Here is a 9,342-nt window from a genome sequence, read left to right as displayed (position 1 = left end):
CTTCTATTCACCACAATCCCCATGGCTCCCCATTGCCTATCCATGGTCCTCACTGGAACTATTCACCACAATCCCCATGGTCCTCATTGGCACTCATTTCTCCTTCTGCTTCTGTAGGCTCTGAGGACATCATCTCTGCTCTGGGTGGTAAGAGGGTCTCTGAAGGGTTTTTGGCAGGCATGATCAGGTGCTTCATAGAGGTTACCTTGATGATGAAGAGGAGGCAGGACTGTAGGGGTGCTCTGGAGGCAGAGAAATACTTTGGAGGTTATTGCGATAATCCAGGCAAAATGTGTCAAAGGCCTGGAATTGTGCCATGGAAGAAGGCATTGTAAGCATTGAGTGAGGGCCCCACAGTCCCCTATTGTGTGCTCTTGAGTCTTGGGAAATATGGGAGAGTGTGATGGGCCTGGAGTCAGGGATTCTATGTCTAGTTCCACTTTAAATGACAGAATGCTGTGAGAGTCCTTAACCTGCTGGGCATCTCCTATGCTTCAGGGGCTTCACATCCATCATCTCTTGTAATTATCCCAACAACCCTTAGAGCTATTACTGCCTCTCCCCCACCTTTCTACTAAGATTCAAGAGATTAGACAACACTCAGGATGGGTCTTGCCAAGTGGCTGGCCTGGAATTTAGACCCAGAACTATGACAGCAAAGCTGGGGTCTGCTATATTGTCATACCTCGTGCGCTGCCCAGTGGGTTTGTCTGTACATTGTCCAGGGCCCATCAGAGCGGTGTTTGGGGGAGTTGACCCAGTAGAATATCAATATGGACTTTGGGAGTCATATGACTGAGGGAGAAAGAATTGAGGATAAACTACCTGAAAGGACAGGCTAATATGTATATTTGGAACATGTGCATTTGGCTTGGTGACACTACGTTTCTCTCAGAGAGTAAGAAAAATCTCTAAATTCATTTGCATATTAGAACACAAATGCCAAAACAAGAGTAGTTTTTATGCTTTGGCATCTACAGGGTAAAAAACCTGTGAAGGGGAAACCAGGCTGGAGAGAATCCTGGAAGGGTCCAGATAAACAGGACTGCAAGTTTGAGCCCCAGCTCTGCTCTTTCTTTCATCCTCCACCAGCTTTGAGGGGAATTAGAAAACACTCCCATGACCCTGAAAGTCCTCCCCAGTCAAGCAATCCCTCTAAGGCAGAGTTCTCAAAGTGTGGTCCCCAGATCAGCAGCATCTCCATCACCATTGTGAGAAATGTCAGTTCACAGACCCCACACCAGGATCCCGAATTAGAAACTCTGGGGGCAAGATCAAGCACTCCATGTTTCAACAAGTCCACTAGGGGATCCTGAAGTGAGCGGAAGTGTGAGAACTACTGCCATCAGTGATAATGTGACAGCATGAATGTTTTAGTGAATGCTTTAGCAAATTTTATGTATTTTTTTTTGAAATGTCCCAGGATTCCTCCACATGAATAAAGAGTATCTGCAGCACCACTTAGGGTCCAGTAGAATCCCAGATGTGGCTAGTCAAAGAGTGGGCATGGACAGGTAGATCATTAGTACATTAGAATTCAAGTCCCATGCCGGCTTGTTTTGTTTGGTTCTGATTTTGCTTAATCTGATCTCAACTTCAATGGTGACTCTTCAGGGAAGCCTTACTAATCTTCATGGGCTAGGATGGAGGCTCTTGTCACATTTTCCCAGAAGCATCCCCAGTTCTTGCCCATTATCATGGTGCTCCTCAATCTACTTAACTCCAAGCCCTGTGAGGGTGGAGCCTGGAGATTTTCTGGTTGTCCTCGCATCCCCAGAATCTAGCAGAGGGATGAGCAATAAATATATATTTAGTGAATTGAATATCAATCTCACCTTTCCCTGTAGAACCTCGTTCTGGTGGTTCCCTCAGCCTGGATTGTTTCTCCCCAGCCTCACCGCCTACTTTAGCTATCAGTCACCATCTCCTGGCCACCCAACACAACCCAGGCCCTGAGAAGGCCTCTATCATCCCTGCTGCTCAGTATTCAACAGAGCATTTATCACTATTTCAGTCTATTTGATTATTTTATGTTCTAACTCCCAAGTAATCCCCCCCAGATTGGAAATTTCAAAGTTTGGGTCTGGTCTGTCTTGTTCAATTCTGTCACCTCAGCAGAAGGGAGTCCCTCAGTAAATGATTTTCGGATGATATGTGACTTTTTGCTGACTCATTTATTCAAACACTCTGTATGGTCATTTTAGCAATGGAGAAAAATAAACCCAAGAAGAAGAATTTCCCCAAATCACACAGATAGTGAGTAGCAACTACAGCTAGACTCCATGGCTTCAGGCTTTCAAGTCAGTCCTCTTTCCTCCATATCAGTTACCTCTTTGCCTGGCTAAAAAGTGTGGTATTTTTCCTGTAAGTAATGTTGGGATCCATTGAATATTTAAAGTTTCAGTGAAGTGGCAGAATGGGTTCTATTTTACTCTAAGGTAAGCTGCAGCTAAACTCCATGGCTGCCTTAGAGTAAAATAGAAACCTCTTGCCCCATTGATCAGACTTATTTTAAAGGCACCTGCTTTTCCATCTGTGGGTCACAAAGTCGTTGCCTTACACCATAAATCCATCACTGACATTGCTTTGCAGCTGCGTTAGTTGACAGCTCTGGATCACCAGTACTGTGAAGATGCCAGGAGACCGGGTGCTGTCATAGCCTATCAGCTGGAGACAGCCCACGATTGCCCAAGGCCGCGCTAATGTACCTGTGCTGGGCAGTGCCTGTGCTGGGCAGTGCCTGGCGGCTGCAGGGAACAATACAGTGGAGAAGAAAGGATGTCATATCAGAAGGCAGCTGGTTTATAATATGTCTACTCTCTCCTCCCCATACCTCCTGGTTTTTCCCATTGCACCTGTACCTCGCTCTGTTTGGAACTTTCCAATCCGCACTGTTATTATCTATACACTTCTGTCCCTTGATCAGACTAGGTACTCATTGATGCTCCATCTCACTTTCATTTCTGCATAAAAGCCCACCTGCGTCTGTTGTAAATATGTTCCCATTGGCCTGAAAGAAAGCCTGGCTAACAACCTGGATGCCATTCACTTAATCAACTGGTATTTACTAAGCATCTACTATATGCCAAGTACAGAGATTAACAAGGTATAGACTCTCCCTCCAAGACCTCACAGCCAGTTGGGGAAAGCAAACAAGGCACATGAAAATGAGCCATAAGCATGGTACCAGAGTTTGTCACTGTCCAATTGCAGATTAGACAGTGAGTCTTCTTGGAGTTCAAGAGACAGACCCCTGCATGCTGTGTGAACAGGGAGAGACTTCCCAAGAATGTTAGAGCAGGAACTTCAAGAAGACAAAGATTCAGACAAACAGAGAGAAAGGGAAGGGAATTTCAAGTGGGGAAAGAATGTAGCAAAGGTGCACAGGTCAGGGCCCCTGATTTGTTCTTGGCTCTAACAGACAGTGGGAGTGGGAAGGCATCAGACTTAGTTTAGCCCTGGAGCAGGGTCTAGCTGATCACATAGAAGCTGTGTGGTTTCTCAGGTCTCAATCTCCTCACTTGTGGACTGGAGGTTATAATACCTGCAGGGAACTTAGGACAGTCCAATGAAACAATTACATGGTGTGTGAAAGCCCTTTACAATAATCAACAATATGGTCAGAGAAATGGAAAGGGAAGGGGAATGCTGAAGTATGTTGGAAATATTTAAGGTTTGGAGAAAACCCTAAAGACTCAAATTTGTTTTTTCCATTTGGATCTCACAATCCCCAGGATCACTTCTCCTGTGAATTCTTCCTCATTGATCCAGTCCTTCCACCTGACTCAGTCAGGTGCCACATCTGTGTTCCTAATTCCACTTACTAGTAAAACAGCCTTTCATGTTCTGTTAACATATCTGTCTCCCAAACCAGGCTGGTAATTTATTGAAATCCAGCACTTTTCCCTATCCATTTTCTGTCCTCAGTGCCTAGCACAGTGCCTGGCACAGTGCCTGGCACATGGTGGGCAACCGGTATGTGTGTGTCACTGATGATGACTATCCTAATGGCTGCAACTCACAGGATGCTTACCAGGTGGCAGTCATTTGTCTAAGCACATAATAAGAATCTGTTCATTCCCACAACAGCCTTGGGAAGTACATTTTATTCCCATTTTGCAGATAGAAAAAGTGAGCCTCAGAAGGCTAAAGAAACTTGGCTAGTTTTACCGAACCATAAGCATTGGAGCCAGCATTTAGCTGAGGTAGTTACACTTCAGAGTGCTATACATTTGTCATGAATTCATTTATTCATCCAGTCCACCAATAATAATTGTGTGCTTATCACATGTCAGGAAATGGTCCAGGCTGAAGGAATATGTCTGAAAGAAGTGATAAACAGGATCTCCCAGGCTAGGTGAGAAATGTGAAACAGATGTGAGACCAAAGAACAAAACATCACAGAGGTGTGGACAACTCAGCTGTGGGTAGGGCTCGGGGAAGCCTCCGATAGAGAAGAAAGCAGAACAAGGCCATTCCATGCAGGTGGAGGAAAGGCGCATGCAAGGACACCGAGGGGGTTAAGCAGCAAGTCTCGTTTGGATGTTGAGGTAAGTCTTCCTTACTAGACAGTGTGCTTTCTTCAGGTGGAAACCATGTTCTAAACTACTCTATTTTGATAACCCTGCACAGGGCCTGGAACTAAGCACCCCCAACTAGTGGGAGTTTGGTGAGTGTATGATAGTGGTTTCTACATTTTAAAAAAAGAGAGCACACTTCAGATTTCAAGAGACACTGGCCAGTTGAATGGGAAGACAACTCCAACTTGCAAGTGGCAGCCAGGATGACAGAAGGAAATGAATTCGTGTGTTTACCAAGAACCTCTTTGCTTGGCTCAGAATATCCTCAGATCCTCATCTCAAACTTACTCTTCTGTTAACAAAAGGCAAAAACAAGCCCTCATCTAAGGTACTGTGGCTTTTGTGAGTTGCTAGGATATCAATATATTTACCCACAACCACAGACATTTGGCTCAAGAACAGCCCACTCAGCCCTCACATGAGACTAGATCATGGGGATTCAATCCACATGAGGTCCTGAGGGGGCTTGAACAATCAGGCAGGGAGTTGATAATTGCTTGGAGGGGCCGCAGCTGAAGTTTTTTCTCTACATTTTGCTATAATAAGCTATGTTTTGTTGTTAAGTCGATTTGTTTTGGCTTCTTTTGGGGTTTCAAATTCAGTTGTGATTTGCACCTGCTTTTTTTAAACCTAAAAAAAAACATGAGGGAAAAAAAAGAGTCATTTTTTTTTTTTTACTCCACAGTTCCTAAACTTCCAATTGTGGGGTTAGTTTTCATCTAGATGCACTCAGTGAACACAGGGCATTTGGTTGTGGGGGCCCTTTGCAGGGGTGTGTGCAGAAAATATGGCCTAGAGCAGACTGAAATCCTGGCCCAAGTGCCAAACACTAGAAGAGAGTTGCCTCTGCAATGATTTGGGGGCTGGTGGAGGGACTGTCTTTTGTCAACTGCAGGACACTGGGCTGACCCAAAACCTGTACCAGGGCCAATCACTTAGCTTCCAAGTGCCTCTAACACAAATCAGTTTGCCCACCACAGGGAAAGCAAAATGGACTCACTCTCTGAATTTTAAAATTCCTTCAGATCATTACATTTTCTAAACAAACTAAATGAAACAGGGTTTTACCATCTCAACTCAGTTGTTTCATTAGAGTTGCAAACTTCTCTTGGCATTGCTCAGTATTTGGGGGGCCCTCCTCATGTGGACCCCAGGGCTGCAAAGATAGCACTGGATGATAATTCACAAATGTGCCCGATGCCACATTTCTGTGGAGACTTGGGGAAAAGGATCTTCTCTTTGGCTGAAGTATTATTCCAATGGGCAAATGATCTAATTGTTGGTGGCAAAGCTAGCTTAATATCAGCACTTCTAAAACCACTTTGGACTGACAACTACAAAAATACAATATAATTGCCTCATAGTCCATAACCCTTACAATAGCTCTTCTTTTTCTTTCTACAGTAATTTTAGTGACATAATTTGCAACTGTAAGACTCATTGGCAAGTTATATTGCTCAAAACTACATACCCTGTAGTATGTTATTAAAATATTTTTTGCAGTTGTAGTGGACAAATAGAAACACCTGCTTTGAAAAGTGTGCAGGTCTGAATCATTCTGACTCTATTTGATGGTATGTATTTGCTCCTCCTAGCACTTCCTTTACAAAACACAGTCCCACAAGAAGATACCTAAGTGGGGAGTTCCTGTGGTCTGACTCTGGGATTGGTGCTAACTGTGAAGCTTCAAAGAATCAAATGGGTATTTCACTGATAGAAATCATGAGGGCCCCGAAGCCTGCAGATTTGTGTCCTGTGTCACCCCAGTTTTGACATGTATAATAATTTTATTTTTGAATCTGCCTGATTTTTGTTTCATATTTAGACTTTAACATCTTAAAATATTTACTATAAATAAATAAATGTATGGCATTTTTAAACATCTCCACTGACCCCTCCATCTTCTTTCCCCCATTAGAGCCTAAAATGAGCCTTTTTATGTTTTCACTGTTAAGTTTAAGATATAATTCTTAAACTCAAAATGGTCATGGGAGAAAGGGCAGGTGAAGCCATTTTCTACACTTCTGCCTTCCCATGATGAAACTGGGGAAATAAAATATGCTCATATAACTCAGCACTGCTGTAGACAGCCTGTCCATTCATGTGCTATTGAAATGCCTGTTAATGTACAACCATAAATAGCAGGGCAAATCCAAAATCTTCCACAACCATCTTCTTCCTATTTCCAGCCATCATTCCCCACAGGAATTCTCTGCACCAGCCCAGCCAGTTTCTTTCCACCTCTGGTGACTACATCCTCCAGCATCCTTACCACCTCTGCTCACCTCTGCCTTTTTCGGGAAGCCCCTCTTCCCAACACCCACCCCAGGACTTTCTGCTTCCTTTATTCGTTCAATCACTTGTTCATTCACCCTATCATTAATATCTGTATCTATATGGCATTCACATCCAAATTCACATCCATTTCCAACATCTGACATCTATATCCACATCCACATTTAATATATACATCAACATCCAACATCCAATGTCCACATCTATAGCTAATATCTATACCCATATTACACCTAATATCATGTCTACAACCAATGTCTATATTCACATCCACACCCAGCACCCACATCCATATTCACAACCACATTCAACATCCACATTCACATCTACATCCAGCATCTATCTCCACATCCAACATCCACATCCATATCTATATCAATTCTATATTTACATCATTACCCAGGTATTATCACTTGTTTTTAGTTATTATCTGCCTGGTTTCAATCTGTTTATTTTTAAGGTGGATATCTTTTCTTCTGTATTAGACCATGAGCTCTTGAGGCATAGCAGTGTGGTTTGCTGATTTTTGTATCTTACACTGGCACACAGGATGTCTCCCCACATTTATGGAAAAGATACCCTTTAAACACATCCCCTGTGTCTGACACTGTTCTGGGCAGTTCAGTCACGCCATCTTATTTTATACTCATCACCTTCTGACCTTATCTCTCCCTTTTCTTCACTGTGCTCCAGCCACACTGACCTATTTTAAATATACGATCTTGTTCAACCTCTGACTTTTGCACTGGCTGTCCATCTGCCTGGAACAATTTCCCTTCAGACTCTTCCTTGGTTTGTTCTTCTTCTTCATTCCTATTTAAGTTCAAAAGTCACCTCCTCTTGAGTTTCACCTTGACCATCCCAGCCAGAGAACCCAGCCTGACCCCCCACAAAGCTAGTCTGTCGTCCAGTGTCCTCTTTTACTCCCCCATAACACTTACCAGCACCTGACTGAAATTAGCTTGTTAGTTTATTTATTTTACTCATTATAGTCTGCCTTATCCTGCCCCTTCCCTAACTAAAATGTGACCCCTGTGAGGTCAGGGATTAGCATGTCCTATTTGTGGCCCTATTTGCAGCCTAGAATAAATAGCGTCTTGTGCTCAATTATTATCCAAATGAGAAAATATACCAGATTTGTAGAAGAAAAACCGCTAGGCTCATGGATGTGGAATGGACATGCCTCCATTGCAAACTGGCAATCTGTGATGGGCAGAGACCTGAGACCCAAAGCCCTCCTCAGGATATGGTATGGCTGCTCCATGAGCACAGGTAGATGCCTCAATGGAAGTGTGATGCTTCTCCTACTTTGATCAGTTCTTCTGATGTTTCTCTCATTTCCTCGTCTGTTTTGAAATTATAGACAACCAGACATGTAGATGTCTAATTTCAGAAAATTTTATCTAGCAGAATAATGATAACAATGGTAGTTTCTGTGTATGCTGATATACCAAGAATTTTGTATATACTACCTCACTTAATCCCCCTAACAACTCGATGAGGAGGGTGATTTTATCTCCATTTTACACATGAGGAAAATAACACTTGGGAAGATGAAATATCTTAGCTAAAGTCAGTAGTATCAAGACAACACTGATTATTAAAGGAATAGGGGAACTAAGATTCATCTCTTTGCCACCAAAGCCTGTGCTCCTACCTGCCATGCCTGACTCAGGGCTTTGCAAAAGGCAGGCCATGAGCTGGGTACCAAGAAATAAAGACTCATTTCCTGAACAAAACAAGCTCACAGTCTAGAAAAGGGAGACCTGATTTGAACAGGAATGGAACCAAGTTATGGGCCGGGGGTGAGGAGGGAAAGAAAGAGCACTATGAAAGTGCAGGGCCCTGCAAACCTGCATGGGGGCAAACATAATCATGGCTGAGCTTCTGGTTCTTCAGTGTAACACTGGAGATTCAATGGGAAGAGGGCCACTTGGAAATCCCGTTTCAGTGATGTGGCCAGCAGCAGGAGAGAGCTGCTCAGTGTCAGGCCAGAAAAGTATATGAATGAAGAGTCCACACAGCCCTGGAGTGTGTAGGTGGGAAAGGCAGGAGGTTGACTCAGGCCAGCCGGATGACCTCAGTGGTCTCTAGACCCATTGGCCTACTTCCCCTCACAGTTTCAAGCCACTTAACTCTGACTCATGGCCCCCTTGGCACAGGAAACCCACAGTAACCCAGTTTTCAGCGCGGGTCACTTGCTTTCATTTTCTAGTATGGAATATGGTCATAATGTAAATTAAGCCTGCAAATATCCTTGATAATTTCCAAAGCTTCTTGCAGAATGAGAAATAAGTGGTCTGTGACAATGTGGTCACCTTGGTAAATGTTCCGTAGTTGACCAGAAAGACAAGGGCTTTCCTATTAGGATGAGATTTCATTGGCCTGTTAAGCCAGCCGCCCAAATGCCAGGAAAAAAACTTGTCTCCTTTAGGGTTCCACCAATATCAAAAGACATGCTCAAATG

This window comes from Phyllostomus discolor, chromosome 5 (genome assembly GCF_004126475.2).
Source record: "Phyllostomus discolor isolate MPI-MPIP mPhyDis1 chromosome 5, mPhyDis1.pri.v3, whole genome shotgun sequence".
Lineage (NCBI taxonomy): Eukaryota > Metazoa > Chordata > Mammalia > Chiroptera > Phyllostomidae > Phyllostomus > Phyllostomus discolor.
The sequence above is the reverse complement of the archived record's forward strand: the minus strand, read 5'-3'. Positions refer to the sequence as shown.